At 44.6% G+C, this 22,863-nt stretch overlaps 1 protein-coding gene across 1 annotated transcript in view; it reads left to right on the forward strand.

Annotated features, from left to right (window-relative positions):
- The first annotated feature begins 6,963 nt into the window (after nt 1-6,963).
- The window catches only part of tdrd9 (tudor domain containing 9), a 131,659-nt gene continuing 115,759 nt past the window's right edge, over nt 6,964-22,863 (forward strand). Inside the window, exon 1 of the mRNA XM_080202593.1 lies at nt 6,964-7,128. The gene's annotated coding sequence lies outside the window, so the exon portion shown is untranslated. The remainder of the gene's footprint in view (nt 7,129-22,863) is intronic.

The raw sequence follows: 22,863 nt of genomic DNA on the forward strand, positions 1-22,863 counted from the left end.
GTAGTCATGGATAAGGTCAAGAGTAGTCCTCAGGTGAGGGTACTTAATTGGGCCAAATACATCCAAATTAGACGGGAACTGGGAAATGTGGTCTGGGAGTGGCTATTTGAGGGCAAATCCATGTCTGGCATGTGGGAGGCTTTTAAAGGTCATTTGAGGGCAGCATGATGGCACATTGGTTAGCATTGCGCCAGGGACGCGGGTTCGATTCCAGCCTTGGGTGCCTGTCTGTTTTGGAGTTTGCACATTCTCCACTGTATCTGCATGTGTTTCCCCCAGGGGGCTCTGATTTCTTCCCACAATCCAAAGATGTGTGGGTTAGTTTGACTGGCTATGCTAAATTGCCCGATATTGCCAGATGGATTAGCAGGGTAAATATGTGGGATAGAACCTGGGTAGGATTGTGTCGGTGCAGGCTCAATGGACCAAATGATCTCTTTCTGTACTGTAGGGAGTCTATGGTTGAAGTGCAGGACAGGCAAGTCCCTGCAAAAATGAAGGACAGAAATTGCAGGATTTGGGAACTGTAGATGACAAGGGAAATTGTAAGCTGGGAAAAAGAAGCATACAATAGGTCTAGGCATGTAAAAACTGACAAAACCTTTGAAGAGTAGAGTATCGAGAAAGTAGGGAGGAACTTAAATGCAGAATTAGGAGGTCTAAAAGAGGTCACGAAATGTCTTTAGCAAACCGGGTCAAGAAGAATCCCAAGGCTTTTTATGCATATATTAGGAGCAAGAGTTGGCCCACTCCAGGACAATGGAGAGAATTATCCACGGAGCCGCAGGAAGTGGATGAGATTCTTAATGAGTACTTTGTATTGGTATTCACCAAGGAGAAGGACATGACGGATTTTGAGGTCAGGGATAGGTATGTGAACGCTTTAGGGAATGTCAATATATCGAAAGAGAAAGTGTTGGGTATCCTAAATTGTACTAAGGCAGACATATCCCTGGGGCTGTGGAGGCAAGGGAAGAAATGGCTGGGACCTTAACAGATATCCTCACATCCTCTTTGACAACAGGCGAGGTTCCAACCAATGTTGTTCCCTTGTTTAAAAAAAGGAAGCAGGGATAATCCGGGAATTATAGGCTGGTGAATTGACATCAGTGATGGAAAGCTTTTGGAGAAGATACTGAAGGACAGGATATATGCACATTTGGAAGAAAATTGACCAGTTAATGACAGGCAGCACAGTTTTATTTGAGGAAGGTCATATCTCATCAACTTGATTGAGGTTTTGGAAGAAGTCACAAAGATAATTGATGAGGGAAGGGCTGTGGATGTATCTTATGTGGACTTTTGTAAGGCGTTTGACAGGGTTCCATATGGCAGGCTGGTACAAAAACTGAAATCACATAGGATTTGGGGTGGGCTGGCTCGGTCATAGAAGACAGAGAGTAGTGGTGGAAGAGTGTTTTTCAGAATGGAAATCTGTAGCGAGTGGTGTTCCATAGGTACCTGTGCTGGAAGCAATTTGTATTAATCTGAATCTCATAAACAGCAATGAGACAATATAGATCTGCTTTTATTCATGTTGATTGACTGGGCAAAAAAATTACACAAACACTGGTAGGATGTCACGGTTCTTATTTAAATATACTGGTGTGATCTTTTACTTACTGCTGAAAGGGAAGATATGACATCAGTTTAGCATCAATTTGTTGAGCCTCCAAAAGTGCAGCATTCTATTAGTACTTCACTAAATTATCATCTATATTATGCATGCAAGTCTCTAGAGTTGAATTTAAACCCATAACCTTCTGATTTTGAGATGACTGTGTAACCACCGAGCCAAGAAAAGTTGGGAGCGCTAGTCACGGTGATCGTGCTAAATAACTATGCATGTAACATGTGCAAAACCAAAAAGAAAAACAAATTGGTCCAATTACAAAAAGCTGCATGTTCAGTTTCAAAGAAACAAGCATTTAAAACATTTAACTTTTACTGCACTTTACCAGCATGATCAGAAAAATCAGGAATCATATGATCTAACATTAAATATTTCTCTGAATAAGAGGCAAACAAATCTGAAGGTTAGCATCTAGATAAGCTAGAAAACAAATAAGCTTTAGACTTTGATAGTCGGAAACATAGGCCCACTATCCCCAAAGCAGGTTTTGACAGGCAAGTATTTAACTGGGCCAATCTTACCAATGCAACTCCAAACTAAGACTTGGCTGGACTCTTATCTCTTCTAAACAACTAAAACACATTTCCAGAAAATGTAATATTTTAAACAGGTAAACTTGTGCATAGCACAAGGGTGGCGTGGTAGCACAGTGGTTAGCACTGCTGCCTCACAGCACCAGGAATCTGGGTTCAATTCCAGCCTTGGATAACTGCCAGTGTGAAGTTTGCTTGTATCTGTGTGGGTTTCTTCTGGATGTTCTGGTTTCCTCCCACTGTTTGGAGATTTGCAGGTAAAGTGGACCTGGGTAAGATTAAAGAGCAGAACGTCAATCTTGGAATTATACTTAATAATCTTTATATTATTAATTGAATTATGATCAACCGCACCAAAGTGCTGCCCAACTGATATCCCATCTACTTGCCCAGTTTCATTTCCTAAACTAAGTTCAAAACCACAACCTCCCTTATTGAGCTTGCTACATATGGGCTAAAAAGGTTCTCCTGAACATGTTTGAATAATCCTGCTCCCTCTGTGCCTCCCCCTAATTCTACCTAAGTTAGTATGAGAGTAATTGAAATCCTGCATGAATTGTGTTTCTTTAAAAGAAAAGGTTAACAGCAGCTTCAGAACCTTGCAGAGCTACTCTCTGTTCATAATATAAGCAAGTGTATATCATTCAATCCTTTAAGCCTGCATCACTCATACAACAATTTGCAAGCTAACTTTGAAGGTAAGTGTTCAGATTGTAACTGATTTAAAAATCAAGTACTTGCACTGTTAAAGTCAGGCCCAGAGACTGAATTCACAATAAATTGGATCAGGATGATGGTGCGCATCCGTTTTCAAAGGAGTTCCAATGTACTCAGGGTCATAAATAACCTGAGTGGCTGAATGGAATCAGGAAGTCAAGATTTAAAATGAACTTGAAAGAACAGCAGCTAAAATGCAAACAGCAAGCCATAACATGATGGGCAGCTCCTTAAAGTGCTAAATTTCCTTCCATTGTTGGCAAATTTCTGCTTGGATCTGCTCATGTAGAAGAGACAGGAACACATAGGAAACATCGAATTCGAGTGGCGTTTCTTATTTGACAATGGCTGTTTACCAGTTGATGGTGCTGCTTGCTGCAGTTGGTTATTTGTTGATCAGAGATTTCCTGCTTTTGGTTTGTGAACATTGCTTTTTCCAATAGGGACTTGCTGCTGCCAGTATTATGGAGCTAAACTGGCCTGCATCACCTGTAACTGCTCCTCAATACCCACCTTGCCAGGCACAGCTGCTTTGCTTCTTTGTGAGTTTTATTTCTGTAGCCTCCCAAACACTTCATAATCTACCCAGAGAAGCTGGAACTCTGTGCAAGTACAGGAGGTGCAACACCTGCCCTTTTATCCCCTCCCTTTTTGGCATCCAAGGCTGCAAACATTCCTTCCAAGTGAAACAGTGAGTAGCTTTCAATTCAATATACTTAATATACTTCATTTACTTCACATGATGGAGTGTTCTGTGGAAATTAAACATAGACAGGGTACCTGCTTTGCAGAACACCTTTGTTCAGTCCGCAAGCATGTTATAACTTGCTGTTATTTCAATTTTCTCTTTTGATCACTCTGTCCTTGGCTTGCTTTGCTTTTCCAGTAAAGCTCAACATAGGGGTTGAAGAATAGCACCTCATCTTTTGATTAGATAAAATATAGCCTCCCAGACTCAAACTGAGACTAACAATTTTAGATCCTCACGATTGCTTATTTTATTTTGCTGCTTCCTATTTTTTCTTGTTTCATCCTTATTCCCTTTGCTTTCAGAAGGCTGCCATCCTGCCATTCACACCATCTCTAGCCTCCTCTTTGTTTCTTTATTTGTCCTGCTACCCCTCGCTTTCTTTGGCTTTCGTACTATGAAACCTTGTGTTATTCAATCTCTCTTGCCATCCATCATACCAAAGGCCTTCCCTTTATTCCCCTTTCCACCTTGCCCACTTGCACTTGCTGAAAACTTATTATATTTCTGATAAAAGATCATCGACCTGAAATATTAGGTCTGCTTTTCTTTCCACAAATAGTGTCAGACCTGTCTTGTATTTCCAGTGTTTTACTGTTTTTATTTCAGATTTCCAGTATCTGCAGCATTTTGCTTTTGCATATACAGCATTTTTTTTCCAGAGTTAGTGACCTCTTCCAATAACATGGCAACTGTGGAAAAAGACAAAAGTAGCACTATGGCACAGTGGTTAGCACTGCTTCCTCACAGTGCCAGGGGTTTGATTCCAGCCTTGGGTGAATGTTTATGTGGAGTTTGCATGTTCTCCCTGTGCCTGTGCAGGTTTCCTCCGGGTGCTCTTGTTTTCCTCACAGTCCAAAGATGTACTGGTTAGGTGGATGGGCCTTGCTAAATTGCCTCTTAATGTCCCAAGATGTGTAGATTAAGAGGATCAGTGGGATAAATGCATGGGTTTGTAAGGGTGAGGTGAGGGAGGACCTGGATAAGATGCTGCATAGGTGCAGGCCTGATGGGCTGTATGGCCTTCTTCTGTAATGAAGAATAGATATAAGGCATGCTCACCAGGTTTTCTGAACTGAACTAATCCCATTTGCCTGTGTTTGGCCCATATTCCTAAAAACCATTCCCATCCATGTACTTGTCCAAATGTCTTTTAATTGTTGTAAATGTATCTGCCTCTATCACCTGCTTTGGCAGCTCATTCCATATACGCACCACCCTCTGTGTGAAAAGGTTGCCCCTCAGGTCTCTTTAAGTCTTTCCCCTCTTACCATATAAAGACACAAACTCAATTTACTTAATAATGGTTGGATGAGTCTTTACCCATAATCAAGTCTTAAAGGTACAATGTGAGTGAAGAGAGCATTAAGTGCAGTTTAAAGAGATATGTATTGTCTCCAGCAGGACAGTTAGTGAGATTTTGCAAGTCCAGGCAAGTCATGGAGGTTACAGATAGTGTGACATGAACCCAAGATCCCAGTTGAGGCCATCCTCATGTGTGCGGAACTTGGCCAGCAGTCTCTGCTGAGCAACTCAGCGTTGTTGTGTGACATGAAGGTCACCTTGGAGAATGCTTACCTGAAGATCAGAGGCCAAATGCCTATGACCACGGAAGTGTAACCCAACAGGAAGAGAACAGTCTTGCCTGGTGATTGTCGAGTGGTGTTCATTCATCCATTGTCGTAGAGTCTGCATGGTCTCCCCAATGTACCATGCCTTGGGACATCCTTTCCTGCAGCATTTCAGGAAGACGACGTTGGTCGAGTTGCAAGAGTATGTACTGTGTACCTGGTGGATGGCGTTCTCATATGAGATGATGGCGTCCGTATTGATGATCCGGCACATCTTGCAGGGGTTGCTGTGACAGGGTTATGTGGTGTCGTGGTCACTGTTCTCCTGAAGGCTGGGTAGTTTTCTGCGGACAATGGTCTGTTTGAGACTGTGCGGTTGTTTGAAGGCAAGAAGTGGGGGGGTGGGGATGACCTTGGCAAGATGTTTGTCTTCATCAATGACATGTTGAAGGCTCTGGAGATGTCGTAGCTTCTCCACTCCAGGGAACAGGACCACTGTTCAAGTCACTCTTCAGGAGAACAGTGAACACAACACCACACAATCCTACCACAGCGATCTCTGCAAGACATGCCGGATCATTGACATGGATGCCATCGTCTCACGTGAGAACACCATCCACCAGGTACACAGTACATACTCTTAAAACTCGGCCACCATTGTCTACCTGATATGCTGCAGGAAAGGATGTCCCGAAGCACTGTACATTGGGGAGACCAACAGATCAATGAACACCACTTGATAATCACCAGGCAAGACTGTTCTCTTCCTGTTGGAGAACACTTCAGCGGTCATGGGCATTTGGCCTCTGATCTTCGGGTAAGCATTCTCCAAGGCGGCCATCATGACACATGACAAGGCAGAGTCGCTGAGTGGAGAGACTGACAGCCAAGCCTCAACCAGGATCTTGGGTTCACGTCACACTGTCTGTAACCCGCAACTTGCCTGGACTTGCAAAATCTCACTAACTGTTGTGTCTGGAGACAGTACACATCTCTTTAACATGTGCTTGATGCTCTCTCCACTAATATTGTCTGTACCTTTAAGACTCGATTAGCTGTAAAGACTCACATTCCAACCCTTATTCAGTAAATTGAATGTGTCTTTATATGCCCTGTGTGTGAACAGATCTCCCACTACCTGACGAAGGAGCGGCGCTCTGAAAGCTAGTGGCGTTTGCTACCAAATAAACCTGTTGGACTTTAACCTGGTGTTGTGAGACTTCTGTGTCTACCCCAGTCTAACGACGGAATTCTCCACATCATAACAACATTCCCCAGTGCCCTACCATGAACTGTGTAAGTCCCGCCCTGGTTTGTCTTACCAAAATGCAACACCAGGCATTTATCGGAATTCAGCTCCATCTGTCAATCTATTTCATGCTGAGCCCGGGAGAGGGGGAGGCTCTGAAATCGCGTCTCTTCCAATCAGTTCATCAGATCTGACATGTTGGTGCCATTTCTTTTCCAGTGAACCGTAAACTCCAATTCTGTGAAACTGGTGCATGTGATAACAAACCAAAAGGGCGGAGTGATTGGCGCAGTGCCGGTGTCAACCGCCAGCACGGTGGCGGCAGTGCGCAGGTGTCAACCGCCAGCACGGTGGCGGCAGTGCGCAGGCGTCAACCGCCGGTACGGTGGCGGCAGTGCGCATGTGTTAACCGCCGGCTCGGTGGCGGCAGTGCGCAGGTGCAGACACTCACGAGGTGTGTCGCTTTTTCTGGTGGCTTCGCATGTGCTGAAGGGCTGTTGGTCGTGCGCAATGATTCCTAATTTGGTGGCGCAGCAAATCCAGGACTGGTTCACCATCGGTAAAACCGTTACGGGCGTCGAACTGCTTGGAGGAAAACGGGCTTCTTTTGCGGCTGATGCTTCGAGCTCAAGTGAGGGGCAATGCAGCCCGGAGCCTGAAACCCCTCAAGCGAAGCGGTGAGAATCGACCTGAGACTCGACGGGCACCGCATGTGAGCGAGGGCGGAGCTCATGGTGGTTCGGTGTCCATTGTCAGCAGCTGCATGTAAAAGGGGGAGCAATGTTCAATGCTCCATCGCCAGGGCCCATGTTTCATATTGACGGCGCACAGAAATTGTGGTTATCTTTTGGAGACGTACCTATCATTCTATTTTACATAAAAATGATTTCTGATAGACAAGGGAATTAAGGGTTATGGGGAGAAAGCAGGAAAGTGGAACTGACTCAGAGGGCTAGATGGCCTATTCCTGCACCTATTTCGTATCTTTAAAAAAGGAATAAAGATATAAGGGACAGGTGAGGAGGTGGGTTTGAGACTAGGGCGAGATCAGCTGTGATCTGATTGAATAGTGGTGTGGGCTTGACGGCTGAATTTACTTACTCTGCTCTTAATTCCTATGTTACATATTAAATTTGGCTCCATTTTCAAGAGATAATGCATTTGATTGAAAATGTTGAGTGAGGAAGAGCAGACTTCATGTCAAGCATGTGTGCTTTTAGATTGTTCCTGTTCCCTTTTATTCTGTTTTTATATGGATATTTTGTGACCCTTCAGATAAAACTTTGCAAAGTGAACTCAGGTTGTGCTGTTAAGGAACAACAATATTAAAAGTTCACATGAAGATGAACTTGTAATTATTTAGTAGCATATTCATCCTTGGGTTGCCCCAAAGTAGACCTGTGATCATTTGTCAAAATTTGGCAGATAATATGGAAGTCATTTGAATGTGTGCAGACCCTGGTAGATGTGGTGTTTGAGCTGCCAGTTGAATTAGTGGTTTTGTGAGATAAATTCAAATTCCTTCTGTTATCATGAAAGTGAACTTCCTCAGGAAGGAGAGAGGTATTCCTTCATACTCCTGATTTGTAACTTGTAGGTGATAAGACTTTGTGTAGTGTCTCACTGCAGAATAAGTAAGCTTTGACTTGCTGTTGTAGCCAGTTATGTTACCAGTTATTGGATTTTCAGAATGATGATGCTAAGTCACTTAGCATCAGCAATGCTGCTGAATATCGTGGGGACATGATTAGGCTGTTGTGCTCAGTACCTGGCACTTATATGGTGCTATTGTTACTTGTCATATATCAGCCCAAATCTAAATATTGTCCAGGTTTGTGGGCAGAGAATACTTCATTAACTGAGCAGTTGCGGATGGAAGTGAACATTACATTCATTAGAGCGCATCACCACCTGTGACCTCAGGATGGAGGGAAAGTTATTGATGAAGCAGCTGTAGATGTATGGACTTTAGGAAACTCTCTTAAGGAACTGCAGTCATGACTTGGGCTAAAAAAAAGTCAATCATTTTCATTTGTACTAGGTCTTACTCCAGCCCGTGGGGAGATTTCCCCCTAGATTCTCAATAACTTTACTTTTGCTAGTGCTGAAATGTTGCCTTGAAGTCAAGGGAAGTCACTCGCTGCTCATCTCGAGTTCATTCTTTTAACTGAGGCTGCAATGAGGTCTGATTGTGAGTTGTTCTGGCAGAATCCAAACTGAGCATATTATAATCAAGTACCATTTGATAGCACTAACAATGACCATGTTCATCATCCTGCTGTTAGTTTTAGCAAACTGATTGGATAGTAATTGGCAGGATTTGATTTGTTCTGCTTTGAGTTCAGGACATATCTGAGCGATATTCCACACTTAGCGTTGTAACAACTGGCTAGAGGCACAGCTAGTTCTGGAGCTGAAATCTTTAGCACAACAGCCAGAATGTTACTGAGATGTGCCCCTGCTGTAACTAGTATGCTCCATGGTTTCTGGTGTCATATGGAGTGAATCCAGCTTGCTGAAGACTGACTTCTATGATGTTGGGTTCTGAGAAGGAGGCTGAAATGGATCACCCAGTTGGCACATCTGGCTGAAGATGATTGTGTATGTCTTTTGCACTTGGTTCTTCCATCAAGGTAGGGATGTTCAAGGATCTGCCTCCTGTCACCACAGCTGGATGTGGTAGGACCATAGAGCTTGAGTCTGGGTGTGGAATTTCTTTGATCTATCTATAGTACGCTAATTCCACTGTTTTGCATATACCTGGTGCTGTGTTGGAATTTTACCAGATTGGCATGTCATTTATGGTACTTCCCAGTGTACATCATGGCGTTCATCTTGATCCCTTGCCCTGATGACAATGCTAGAGTAAAAGGATACACTAGGACACGAGGCTACAGAATGTGGTGGATTACAAATCTGCTGCTGTTGGTCGACATCATGCCTTCGATGCCTAGTTTTGGACTGCTAGATCTTTTCTGAGCCTAATCCTATTTAGCTAGGTGTTAGTGTTTCCTAACACAATAGATGTACTGTGTTGCAAGTCTGTAAGGACAATATAATGAGTACACTATCTTGTTGAAAAGTGTGACTTTGATACGTACATTAGTGAGGATGGGATCTTGTTTAGTTCTCTCACCACCTTCTGCAGGCCCTGTTTGCACATTGTCCTTAAGAGCTTGGTTAGTAATGATGCTGTCAGACCATTCATGATGATATACATTGAAATTTCCTATCCAGTATGCATTCTGTGTCCTTGTGACCAAGTGCTGTTCATTATGGAGTACTTTCTCATCCACTGAAGGAGGTGCAAAAGATGGTAATCAACAGGATGTTTCATTGCTTCTGTATAAACTGATGGCATGAGACTACATGTGATCTGGAGTCAATGGTGAGGACTCCCATAGCCATCCCCAACAATGTAACAGTTCTGCCATTTACGGTGGCTCTATACTGTTGGTGGGAAAAGGCATATGGTGGTGGAGGAATCTTGGATTTTGGCTGAAAGCTATTATTCTGTGGGTATGACTGTCAGGCTGTTGCTCAACCATTTGGGAAGAATGAGAGGTGATGTCTTTGAACAGTATAAAATTCTTAAGCAACATAATAGGGCAAATTAGTATAAATATTCTCAGAATAAGGGGTTGCCCTGATCTAGAACAGACATGAGCAATGTTTTTATTTAATTTCAAAGATTAACGATCCTTATTATGTCCCAGAGGGATGAATGTTTCCTAATATATTCGAGCCACAGTTAAAGCAATATCAGAATGAAGTGGGAAGGTGGTGTTACAGTAGATCAGATATAATCTTATTGAACATCAGATCAAGCTCATAAGACTGAATAGCTCTAATCTTTATATAATTATAAGTGGAAGCAGGTGAAGGCAATCGCATGGAAATGGTTGAAGGAGAGATGTAGAAAAAGGATAGTATGGTCAACTGTGGAAAGGCTACATTTGGGGCAAGAAATATTCTGTTTTTGAATTGTGGGATGTGACTACAAGGCTGTTGGATAAAGGATTCAGGACTTTGACTCCCCGTTGGCAAAACGTGACGGATTTCCAAATCGGAATGGTGTATGATTTGGAGAGGTACTTGGAGTTAGTCATGGTTTCATGCAGCCCTCGTCATTTTTGTAGCAGAGGCTGTGGTTTTCAAAAATGCTGTCAAAGAAATTTTGGCAAGCTGTTGCAGTACATTTTGTGGATGATGGATCCTTCAGCCATTATATAGAGGTGGATGTGTCAGTCGAGCGACCTGTCTTGTCTGGGATGACACCAAGCTTTTGGAATGTTCTTGGAGCTGCAGTCAGTCAGGCAAGTATGAAGTATTTCATTACTATCCTGAACTGTGCCTTGTAAATGGTGGATGGGGTTTGGGCAGTCAGAGGATGTTACTTGCCACAGGATTCCTAATTTCTGACCTCATTTAAACCCAGTATTTATAAGGGTGATCTAGTGAATCTTTTGATCAGTGGTTACTCTTGAGGGTGTCCATGAAGAAATTCCATGATGCTAATGGCTTGGCATATAGTTAGGTTCTTTACTGTTGGAAATGATCATATCTTGAGACTTGAGGCATGAATGTTACTTGCCACTTGTCAGCCCGAGAATGAATGTTGTCCAGGTCTTGTGGGTGGACATGGTCTGCTTCATTATTTGCGGAATTATGAGTGGGACTCAACACTATAAACATTCTAACCTCTTGAAGGAGGAAAGATCTTTTGAGGCAGCTGAAGATAGTTGGATTTGGGGAACTGTCCTGAGGAACTCTTGCTAAAGTGTGCTGTGATTGGCATTTAATGACCACAGTCATTTCCTCTGTTTGAAGCATGACTCCAGCCAGTAATGTCAATTTACTAAGGCTCCTTGACAGCACCTGATCAAATGCTGATATCAAGAGGAGTCACTTCCTCTTTGTCTCTGGAACTCCAGGCCAAGTTGAGGTTTGGAGCTGAGGTGCCTTTTTGGAATCCAAATTGAGCATTGTTGAGTAGGTTATTGTTGAGCTGTTCTTTCACTTTGCTGATGTTTGTTTGAAAATAGATTATTGGGCTGGTGATTGGCTGGGTTGATCCGCCTTCATTTTTTATGAAAAGAACATTCCAGGGAAAATTTTCCATGCTGTAGGATGGATACTAACATTGCAGTTATTTTGGAACAACTTGACTATGGGAGCTGGGTGGTTTTAGAACACAAGTTTTCAGCGCAACAGTCTGGATATTATTAGGATCTGTAGCCTTTCCTGTATTTTTGATACAGAATGGTTACAGGGACAGAAGACCACTATTTGGCTTGTCATGTTTGTGACAGTTCTCTGCAAGAGCAACTTGCCCAACCCCACTGTTTTTGTCTGCAGTCCTGCAGTTTTATTTCTTTTCACACAATTATCTAATTCCTTTTTGATGGTCTTGATTGACTCTGCCTTCACTGCACTCTCAGGCAGTGCATTCCAAATCCTAACCACTTGCATAAAATATTTTTCCGTGTTGCTGTTGCTTCATTTGTTATTCACCTTAAGTCAGTGCTTTGTGGTTCTCTGGCCTTCAGTCAATGGGAAGTTTCTCCCTAACTACTCTGACTATCTAAATGATTTGGAAGAAAAGTAGCTGGTCTGATCAGCAAATTTATGGATGATACTAAGATTGCAAGAGTTGCGGATAGTGATGAAGATTGTCAGAAAATATACCAGGATATAGGTAAGCTGGAAAATTGGGCAGAGAAATGGCAGATGGAATTCAATCCAGACAAATGGGAGGTGATGCATAAGAACATAAGAAATAGGAGCAGTAGTAGGCCATCTGGCCCTTCGAGCCTGCCCCGCCATTCAATAAGATCATGGCTGATCTGTCGTGGCTCAGTTCCACGTTCCCGCCCTCTCTCCATAACCCTTAATCCCCTCTCTTATCAAAAACCCATCAACCCGCGTCTTAAAAATATTTAGCGAGGCAGCCTCCACCACTTCAACGGGCAGAGAATTCCAGAGATTCACCACCCTTTGAGTGAAGAAGTTCTTCCTCAACTCTGTTCTAAACCGCCCCCCCTTATCTTGAGGCTGTGTCCCCTAGTCCTACTGTCCTTTCTGAGCGAGAAGAGTCTCTCCACCTCTATCCTATCCATCCCATTCATAGATCCAATTCAGGTGGAAACTATAAAATAAATGGCAGAACTATCAGGAGCATAGTCACACAGAGATCTGGGAGTACAGGTCCACAGATCCTTACAAGATCTGTGTGGCAGCACAGGTGGAAAAAGTGGTGAAGAAAGCGTATGGCATGCTTGCCTTCATTGGTTGGGACATTGAGTATAAAAAAGGTTATATAAAATGTTGATTACACCACACTTAGACTACTGTGTCCAATTCTGGTCGCCAACTACCAGAAGGCCGTGGAGGCTTTGGAGGGAGTAGAGAAAAGGTTTAACAGGATGTTACCTGGTATGAAAGGTGTTAGGTATGAAGAGAGATTGAATAAACTGGGATTGTTCTCCCAGGAAAGACAGGCTGAGGGGTGACCTGCCAGAAGTTTATAAAATTGAGGGACATAAATTATGTTAACAATTGGAAGCTTTTTCCCAGGGTAGAAATGACAATTACAAGGGGGCACAACCTCAAGGTAAGGAGGGAAAGGTTCAGTAGAGATATATAGATAAAGATTTTTAGACTGTGGTGGGGCCTTGAATGCACTGCCAAGTGAGGTGTTTGAGGCAGACATGTTAGTGACATTTAAGACTTAGCTGGATAGACACCATGACACAGAGGGATACAGGCTACAGTCTAGAGGGATACAGTCTAGCTAGGACAGCATGCTTGATGGGCCGTAGGCCTGTTCCTGCGCCGTACTGTTCTTTGTTTTTTGTACTATATTTGGTCCGTCATGGTTGTTTTGGATGCCTCCATTAAATCTCTTGATCTTCTGCAAGGAGAACAATCCCATCTTCCTTGGAACCACTCTTGTGATCTTTCTCTGCATTGTCATGAATTCCTTCATATTCCTCCTGATGTGTGATGAACTGGACACACTATTCCAATTGAAACTGAACCAGTGTTCTAAAAATGTTTTTCCTGGCTTGCTTGTTTTTGTGCACTCTGTTCCGATTTATAAAACCCAGGATTCTGTCTGCTTTGTTTAAAACTTCAAACCTCCTGTGTTAAGTTTATTCTGCAACTCCTTCAACCTGTCCGTGTACCCTCTTAAAGTTCATCACACTCCTCTTCATAAACAACAATACTTACAAGCCATGTGTCATTTGCAAATTTTGTTATTTTGCCCTTTTATACCAAAGTTAGGTCATTAATATAGATCAAGAAATGCAGGGATCCTAAGAAACAGCTATTCTAGATCCCATGGAGTCTCATGGCTTTATGCTAAACATGGGCAAGGAAACCGCTTGTAGGTTACGATGTATCATCATCCTCTGTCTCTGGTACGATCCATTACACCACCCTGGCTCTAGACCAAAATGTTGAGTCTGGAAGGTTGCAATGTGCCTAATTGGAAGATGAGGTGTGGTTCCTCTGGTTTGTGTTATGCATCGCAGAAAAATTGCAGCAGGCCTAGGATGGACATGTGTTGACATAAGTTTAGTTTTTCAGCTCCCTGGCATCTTCCTAACACATTGTGTAGATGCCAGTGTTGTAGCTGTACTAGAACAGCATGGCTAGGAGCATGGCAAGATCTGGAGCACAAGTCTTTAGTATGATTGCTGGAATATTGTCAGGACTCGTGGCCTTTACAGTGTCCATTGGCTAAACATTGACATTTGTGGTGCTGGAGACCTCTGGAGGAGCAATTTACTTAGTACCATTCTCCTTTTCCCCATAAAAACCTGCACATTGTTCCTTTTCAAATTTCTAATTCCCTCTTGAATGCCTCAATTGAATCAATTGAAAGTGGTACCCAGTCTGCTTTTTATTTTTCCAATATAGAGGACACTGCATTGGGAGCAGCAAATAAAGCCGACTAAATTGAAAGCGCTCATTGACCTTTGCTCTCCAATGAACACTTTCTACTATCCTACCTTTATGCCACTACTAGCACTTCTTCAGTACTTAATACCACAATTAACCCCCCTGCCCTTGTCTAATATCCTTGACAACCTAGCCCTGACCTTGTATTCCAGTGGTTCCCAACCTTTTACAGTAAGGCGGCATACTTCAATGAGACAAACAATTACACAGCATACCTACTTCTTTCATAGAATCGATTGCTCATAAGCATCACATTTGCTTACTTTTGCAGTGGTTAAGGTTTTACTTGCGAGGTTTGCAACATACAATTAATATGTGAGGGATCAGAGCAAATTGCAAAGTTGAGTAAATAGCAACTTACTCAGTGGGTAGCCTTGGACTGCTGGTGTGTGCAGAGCATTTGGCCTGGCAAGAAATGGATGAGATAGCCGCTTCTGGGACATCATCCACTCCTGGATGATGTCTTCGGGAGGTGAGTGAGTGGGGACTGGGTGTTTGGTGTATTTTGAGGCCAGGCCAGGCCAACAAGCCCTGGAAAGGAGGGTGCTGGATGGGGGGCTTGGGGTGGAACCTTTGAGGCATTGGCCTATCATGAAGTAGGTCTGCCCCACACTTGCCTGCTAGCAGTCCAAGCAGTGAAAGCTGCTGCAGCAGCTCCCTTTCAGCACTGGTGTCTTCCCAACATGGGAAAAATTGCAACAAGGTGGGAAGTGACCCTTATGTTGAGGGCGTCATTTGGCCTGTGGGTGAGTGTGGTGCCTAATGCTTCCTTGGCCATGTGTAAAATTATAGCGGGTGGAACGGTGGGTACCAGAAAAAAATGCCCCATGGCCTTTTGCTACTCCCAACCTACCCCTTGAGGGGAGTGTAAAATTCTGCTTGATGTTCCTCTCCAAATTCTCCATTATCTTCAGATTTTATTTTTATTCAGGTAATACACTTTTTGTTTAACTCATTGCTTGCCATACTGAAATGAAAATGTTCTGCACTAGTTTCAAGAGCAGAGTTGATTACAATTTGTGAGTTTAGTCAAATATTTTGAGATCCATGTATCATTATGAAGCCTGTTATCCAATTTAACTGCCATTGTTTAGTAGTTCAGTGTGCTCAACCTTTGGCATCATCTGCAGGGCTAGTTTTGAAGAAGAATTCAGTTTTTAATTGGTGCTGAATTAATAAAAATATTTTTCAAATCATTTCTGGGGCAAAATATATAAACATGGAAATCCATGGTAGAATGTGGTCCTGGATAATGATCTTATTTAAAAAGTTTAAACAATATAGCAGAAAATTATCGTGATAGCTATGATGTCAGATGAGATGGATGTGTTGAATGGTGTATTGCAGAGGTTAGTACTTAGGTTGTCATATGTTTATGACTGGGATGCAATAAACAATTGAGGTGGTAGAGTTCACTGACCAGCTTCTTGGTGAATTTTAACCTCCTCAGACACAGCTCCCAGCTGAGGTGGCAGTAGAAGTGTTCTCTGAAGTCTGTAGGTTGGTATGCTCTTCAATTAAGAATCCTCTTGCCCTCTTTGCAAGTAGCTTCTATTCTTTGCCTGTGCTCCATTCCCTTACCATGCTGCAGCTGAATACGTACTGCAGTAAAGCCCCTAATAGAGCCAACAGACTTTCTGCTGATAGGTCTTAGAAATGTTCTGCATTCTTTGGAAAAAAATCTAGCAATACCTCCTATTGACTCCCAACACCTTTATCAGAACTCCTCCAACAACATTGAACACACTGCTTCCACCCATTATGCAACAACAAAGGAAAGTTAAGAGCATCTCACCTGAAAGCTCTGTGCTAATGTTTTTAAACTCCCTCCGCCTATCTTCCCCCTGTTCTCCTCACTCCTCCTGTTCTGGGCCTGCCATACTCCTGCTCTGGATCTGCCATTCCCCTGCTCTCCATTCTCAGGTCCCAGTCCTGGAGTTTTTTTTGGGCTCCTGGATGTGTACTATGTAAAACCCTTAACAGACCGCAGCCCACTTGCAAGTGTCACTGTGCCACTTCACACTGGGAGCTACTGTTCTAAGCTGTGCCACCTCATTACCATATCTCCAACAACTATATAATTCATTACATTTCTATCCCTAATTCAGTCCTGCCCTCCCCGTAACCACGTCTCCGTTACAGCCACCACATCCAACTGCCTCACAAACATCAAGGCCCTAAGCTCATCCGTTTTCCCTGCCACACTCCTAGCATTGAAACAGACACAGTTCAACCCACAAATGTCCCTCGGAACCACCTTCTCCCTTATAATTTTCCTTTCACCCGTCTCCTGTACTTCCGGTTCTCGGGGCTTGTTAGAGTGTAGTTTACTTCCGTACCGGAAGTTAGGCCAGGGGATAGTCGTTAAGGGGGAGCGGGGGGTATAAATCGGATACTCACCCGGGGACCCACCTCATTGTTCTCCGGAGCATTGAACCTGGTGGCTGTGGCTGTGGTGAGTGACTGATTTAAAGTGAAAACCGCTTTTTTCCTGTACTTCCGGTTCTCGGGGCTTGTTAGAGTGTAGTTTACTTCCGTACCGGAAGTTAGGCCAGGGGATAGTCGTTAAGGGGGAGCGGGGGGTATAAATCGGATACTCACCCGGGGACCCACCTCATTGTTCTCCGGAGCATTGAACCTGGTGGCTGTGGCTGTGGTGAGTGACTGATTTAAAGTGAAAACCGCTTTTTTCCTGTACTTCCGGTTCTCGGGGCTTGTTAGAGTGTAGTTTACTTCCGTACCGGAAGTTAGGCCAGGGGATTGTCGTTAAGGGGGAGCGGGGGGTATAAAAAAGGGGTAGCAGTATAGAGCGGGCAGCGGAGTGAGTGGGAACTGAGTGAGAAGGGCTTTGGCTTGCTGGGCTTAGGCGAGTGCAGGCTTAGAGAAGGTGAGAGTCAGATTCCTACCTTGGGCACTTACAGGAGGTTGGGACATGGCAGGGAATATAGGGAGGAATGTAAGTTGCGTCCGGTGCCACATGTGGGAGTTCCTGGTGGTGTCACGGGTCCCCAAGGTACACATCTGCAGTAAATGTTTAGAACTGCAGCGATTGAGGGCCCGGATCAGGCAACTCGAGGGGCGACTGGAAGATGCGTTTCTAGTTAGGGAGAATGAGGAGATAATGGCTGGGAAACATGAGCAGGAGGGGGTCTCAAGGGCGGAAGAGAAGGGAGGATGGACGACTGTTAGGAGGGGAAAGAGGAAGAAGAAGAGTAGTCAGGGTCCCCCGGCCTCCCCGGAGGCCCCCCAAGGTTCGTCGGCAGGGGCACAGAAAAATAGGAAGGAAGGGGAGACTGATTTAGAGGGACGGAAAGGGTCTGGTAAGGTGATAGTGGTAGGGGATGGGAGGGTCCGAGGGATTGATAGGAGGTTCTGTGGGCAAGGGCGCGACTCCAAGATGGTGGTCTGCCTCCCTGGAGCAGGGGTAAAAGATATAATGGAAAGGGTAGAGGGAATTTTGAAAGGGGAGGGGACCCAGGCAGAGGTCATAGTACATGTAGGGGAGGGGGATATAGGAAGGAGGAGTAGGGGAGAGGTCCGTAGGCAATTTAAGGAGTTGGGGGCCAAACTAAAGGGCAGGACCTCTAGGGTGGCACTGTCTGGGTTGCTGCCCAGTATGAGCAGGGCTAAGAATGACGAGATCATGCAGTTGAATGCATGGTTGAGGGACTGGTGTAGGGTAGAGGGGTTTACTTATGTAGATCATTGGGAGGTGTTTAGGAGAGAAAGGCAACTGTACAGGAGGGGTGGGGAGGATTTGAACGGGAGGGGGACTAGTGTCTTAGCAGGGAGGTTAGCTGGGGTGTTCAGGAATGATTTAAACTAATAGGGAGGGGGGGTGGGGAGGTGGCTGGGAGAGAGACGGGTGAAAGGAAAATTATAAGGGAGAAGGTGGTTCCGAGGGACATTTGTGGGTTGAACTGTGTCTGTTTCAATGCTAGGAGTGTGGCAGGGAAAACGGATGAGCTTAGGGCCTTGATGTTTGTGAGGCAGTTGGATGTGGTGGCTGTAACGGAGACGTGGTTACGGGGAGGGCAGGACTGGCAGCTGAATGTTCCTGGGTACAGGTGTTTTAGGTGTGACAGAGGAGGGTTGAAGAGAGGTGGAGGGGTGGCACTGTTAGTCAAGGAAAACATCACAGTAGTGCGGAGGGAGGGCGATATGGAAGAGATAGGGATTGAGTCGCTGTGGGTGGAGTTGAGGAATAAAAAGGGAGAGATCACACTGCTAGGGGTGTACTATAGGCCACCCAACAGCCCAAAGTCAGTGGAGGAGGGAATTTGCAGGGGCATTTTGGACAGGTGCAGAAAGAATAGAGTGGTTGTAGTGGGTGATTTTAATTTTCCCGGAGTGAATTGGAGGGGGCCTAGAGCTGGGGGTACGGAGGGAGAGGAGTTTGTGAGATGTGTTATGGAAGGGTCGCTAGAACAGTATGTAACTTGCCCGACTAGGGGAGGGGCTATACTGGATTTAGTGTTGGGAAACGAGCCAGGGCAGGTGGGTGAGGTAGAGGTAGGCGAACATGTGGCGAACAGTGACCACAAGTCCGTCTACTTTAGGATAAAAATGGAAAGGGACGAGTGCCGTCCAAGCGGGAGTGTGCTGAACTGGGGAAAGGCGAGCTATGGCAGGATTAGGAGGGAGCTGCAGCAAACTGACTGGGAGGGACTGTTAGCTGGCAAGTCCACGGTTGGCAAGTGAGAGGCTTTTAGGGACAAAATGAAATGGTTGCAGGGGAGGTTTGTTCCGGTTAAGCGAAAGGATGGGAAAGGTAGGATTAGAGAGCCGTGGATTACGGGGGATATTGAAGACTTGGTTAGGAAGAAGAGGGAGGCGTATGATAGGTCAAAACAAATGGGTACGGAGTGTGCGCTGGAGGAATATAGAGAGAGTAGGAGGGAGCTAAAAAGGGGAATTAGAAGGGCGAAGAGAGGGCATGAGATGGCTTTGGCTGGTAGGATTAAGGATAATCCTAAGGCATTTTATTCCTATATTAGAGGCAAGAGAGTAGTTAGAGGGAAAATTGGTCCTCTTAGGGACGAGAGTGGAGAGTTGTGTATTGAGTCGGAGGGAATGGGGGAGCTCCTGAATGAATACTTTGCGTCGGTATTCACGAAGGAGAGGGGTTCGGAATCGTGCGGTCTCTTGGAGGGAGCGGAGGTTCAGTTGCAGGATATAGTTATTACGAGAGAGGAAGTGCTAGGGCTTTTAGGTAGCGTAAGGACGGATAAAGCTCCGGGGCCTGATGGTATTTATCCCAGGCTGCTTAGGGAGGCGAAAGATGAAATTGCTGGGCCTCTGGCGCACATCTTTGTCTCTTCTTTGGACACAGGTGAGGTCCCAGAAGACTGGAGGGTAGCAAATGTGGTCCCGTTGTTCAAAAAAGGTAGTAGGGATAACCCTGGGAATTATAGGCCAGTGAGTTTGACGTCGGTGGTAGGGAAGTTAATGGAAAAAATACTTAGGGGTAGGATGTATGAGCATTTGGAGCGTTGCGATCTGATTAGGGATACGCAACATGGCTTTGTTAGAGGGAGGTCTTGCCTTACGAATCTGGTGGAATTCTTTGAGGAGGTGACAAAAACGGTTGACGATGGGAGAGCCGTTGATGTCATCTACATGGATTTCAGTAAGGCGTTTGACAAAGTCCCTCACGGTAGGCTGGTAGAAAAGGTTAAGGCGCATGGGATACGAGGCCAGGTAGTTAGGTGGATTGAGAACTGGTTGGGAAATAGGAGACAGAGGGTAGTTGTGGAGGGTACCTTGTCGGGCTGGAGGCCAGTGACCAGTGGTGTGCCGCAGGGCTCGGTACTGGGACCTCTCCTCTTTGTAGTCTACATAAATGACTTAGAAGAGGGAGTAGGTGGTGTGATCAGCAAGTTTGCTGATGACACCAAGATGGCAGGGTTGGCGGGTACAGAGCTGGATTGTCAGGTGATACAACAGGATATAGATAGGTTGGTGCAGTGGGCAGATAGGTGGCAGATGGCATTTAATCCTGACAAATGCGAGGTGATGCATTTTGGAAGGAATAATGCAGAGAGGAGTTATGTGATAAAAGGTAGGCCGATTAGGAGTATAGATGTACAGAGAGACCTGGGAGTGCAGGTCCACAAATCCATGAAGGTTGTGTCACAAGTGGAGAACGTTGTTAGGAAGGCTTATGGGATGTTAGCCTTTATAGGAAGGGGCTTAGAGTATAAAAGCTGCCGTCTAATGCTTCAGTTATACAGAACGTTGGTTAGACCGCATTTGGAGTACTGCGTCCAGTTCTGGTCACCTTATTACCGGAAGGACGTGGAGTCTCTGGAAAGGGTGCAGAGGAGGTTTACCAGGATGTTGCCTGGCATGGGGGGACTGGGTTACGAGGAGAGACTGAAGAGACTGGGGCTATTCTCCTTGGAAAGAAGGAGATTGAGAGGGGACATGATAGAGGTATATAAGATACTGAAGGGAATAGATAGAGTTAATAGTGAGAGACTGCTCCCTAGACTGGGTACGAACACAAGAGGTCATCAATTAAGGGTGAGGGGGGGGAGGTATAATTTGGAGGTAAGAGGAAGGTTCTTTACACAGAGAGTTGTGGGGGTCTGGAATGCGCTACCGAGTAGGGTGGTGGAGGCAGGCACGTTGGACTCGTTTAAGATGCAGTTAGATAGGCATATGAGTGAAACGGGAATGGAGGGATATGGTAGGGGCTATTAAATAGGGTAAACCTCGGGAGACACCGGAAGGGCAGGCTGTATAACTAATATGTTTTGTCTTTATTCCACAGGTGGAGGTCCACCTCGTGTCAAGCGAGGGGCATGCACACGGCAGGTTGTGCGTGGGCTGCTCTTGGAAGTCCAGGAGTGGCCTAGTACTTCATGTCGGTGTGTGTGCTTGATCCTGGACCGATAGACGGGCACCGCAACAGCTCAGTGACTAGCACTGCTAGCTGTGCAGATACATGGATTTGGGCCTGTGTCTGTGGGAGTTTGCGCATTCTCCCTGTGGTTGCGTGGGTTTCCTCCGGGCGCTCCGGTTTCCTCCCACACCCCAAAGATGTGCTCTTAGGCTAATTGGTTTCCACCAAATTGACACTATTTCTTCCCTGAATCTGACTGAGTAGGGTCCCATTCGTAGACATGCAGGGTAGAATAGGTGTAGGGCGATGCGGCGGCGCGGGCTCGTTGGGCCGAAGGGCCTGTTTCCCGTGCTGGGTTGTTCTTTGTTCTTTTTCTTTAAAAGTGTCTTGTGGACTTGAAACATTAACACTGTTTCTCTCTCCACAAATGCTGCCAGACTTGCTGAGGTTATCCAGCATTTCTGTTTTTCCTTCAGTCCCACTCATTTCTCCAATACAATCTTACTAATACTAATTTCCTTCAATTCTTCATTCTCTCTGGATCCCTAATTCTGAGATTTCTTGTATCTTTCTCTGAAGACAGGCATAAAACAAATGTTTCAATTCTTTGCCATTTCTCTCTTCCTCATTATAAATTCTCTTGACTCCGCTTGTACGGGACCCACATTTTCTTTGGATGAACATTTCTTTTATACGTACCTTTAGAAGCTTTTACAATCTGGTTTTCATGTGTATTGCTATTTTACACTAATATTCTATTCTCCCTTTATCAGTTTCTCAGCCTTCCTTTGCTGTATTCTACAGTGCTCCCAGCCTTCGGAATAGCTCTGTCAACTTTATTGCCCTTTTCTTTTAATGCTTTACCATCCTCAACTTCCTTTGTTAGCCACGGTGGATTGACATTGTTTTGGACTCTTTCTAAAATTTGTGGTATTGTTTCAAATGCCTTTTGGCAATCCACGTCTAACAGTATCAACTCTGTCATCTTTTTTAAAAAGTTCGAGCAAGTATGTTAAACACTGTTTTCCCTTAATCATGCTGACTTTCCTTAATTAACCTGCATTTAACCATGTAACTATTAATTTTGTCTTGAATTGTTTCTGAATTTCCCTATCACCAAAGTTACGTTTGCTGGCCTGTGATTACCAGCCTTATCTTTACGCCATTTTTTTGACATGGGTATAATGTTTGCAATTCTCCAGTCTGCTGGATGACCAGATATCTATTTTTATTATTTAGATTACATGTTAAATATTGACCCGGTCCCTGGGTTAAACTGCTGCTCTTTTTTGAAAAAATGTTATAGGACCATTTCTAAACATCTAAGAGAACAGACAGGGCCTCTGTTTAAAATCTGTTCTACAAGTTGGCGCCTCTTGGAGTATTCTCTCAATATTATACTCAAGTGGCAGCTTAGATATTTGTGCTGAAGCCTCAGCATTGGGATTTGAAGCTGTGACCTGGCTCCCTGGCTCAGGTGAGAATATTTCCTACTGAATCACAGCTGGCACTTGGGATGATCTGTCTTTAATTCATTGGACACAAGTGAAAAACTATCTGCAGCTAGTTTCAATTTGAACAATCAAAATTTCTGTAA

The sequence above is a fragment of the Carcharhinus amblyrhynchos genome, chromosome 14 (assembly GCF_965287045.1).
Source record: "Carcharhinus amblyrhynchos chromosome 14, sCarAmb.v2.hapA, whole genome shotgun sequence".
In the NCBI taxonomy this organism is placed as follows: Eukaryota; Metazoa; Chordata; class Chondrichthyes; order Carcharhiniformes; family Carcharhinidae; genus Carcharhinus; species Carcharhinus amblyrhynchos.